The sequence below is a fragment of the Heteronotia binoei genome, chromosome 1 (genome assembly GCF_032191835.1).
Source record: "Heteronotia binoei isolate CCM8104 ecotype False Entrance Well chromosome 1, APGP_CSIRO_Hbin_v1, whole genome shotgun sequence".
Classification (NCBI taxonomy): Eukaryota; Metazoa; Chordata; class Lepidosauria; order Squamata; family Gekkonidae; genus Heteronotia; species Heteronotia binoei.
Genome location: NC_083223.1, coordinates 122179608 through 122180650, shown reverse-complemented (window position 1 = coordinate 122180650; position 1043 = coordinate 122179608).

The following is a 1043-nucleotide window of genomic DNA, read 5'->3' as shown; positions in this document are numbered from 1 at the left end:
TTTGTGTCACAAGAGTCAAAGTGCCCAGTTTGCCCCCCGAGTATCAAGACTTGCAAAAGGTGTTTGACACCCAGGAGGCAGATGAGCTTCCCCCCCACAGCTCCACTGACTATGCCATCGAACTGGTGGAGGGGGAGCCACTTCCCAAAGTCATGCTGTATTGAATGAGTCAGGGGAGAGGGAGGAGTTACAGAGAATCCTGGAATTCAACCTGCATAGGGGCTTCATTCGACCCGCCAAGTCCCCACACACTGCTCCAGTACTAGTTTACGGCTTTGCACTGACTTCCGCGGCTTGAACGCAATTTCCATGAGTAATGCATACCCCCTCCCCCTCATATGGGATCCCTTGGGGGAGGTGTCCCAAGGGGCAATCTTCACTAAACTTGACCTCAGAGATGCTTACTTCTGGGTGCGCATCAAGGAGGGGAATGAGTGGAAGACTGCCTTCAACACACCCCTTGGCCAATACAAGTACTTGGTCATGCCGTTCGGCCTTAAGAGGCCAGGGGTATTCATGAACTTAATCAGTGAAGTATTGCATAAATACCTATATAAGGGCATGGTCTGTTACCTGGATGACATTTTGATATACTCGCAAGACTTGGCCTCACACATCCAGTTGGTAAGGGAGGTGCTACAAACACTGTACGAGCACAAGTTATTTGCCAAACTATCCAAGTGTGAGTTCCACAAGACAGGGCTCGACTTTTTGGGATACCGCATTTCCACGGGGGACCTGGGAATGGATCCTGCCAAAGTGCAAGCTGTGGTGGAGTGGGAGCCCCCTCAAACCCGTAAACAGCTCCAGAGTTTCCTCGGGTTTGCGAATTTCTATATGGGGTTCATCAATAACTTTGCAGAGATCACCCTACCCCTCACAGAACAAGGGGAAAACCAAGGGGAAGGGGCCGCAAGCCACTAAGGGTAGCTCTAGCCTCTTGTGGATGGGGGAGTGCCAAATGGCATTTGATGAACTTAAGGCCCGGTTCACCTCTGAGCCCTGCTTAATACACAAAAGGCTTGTGGTACAATGTGACACGA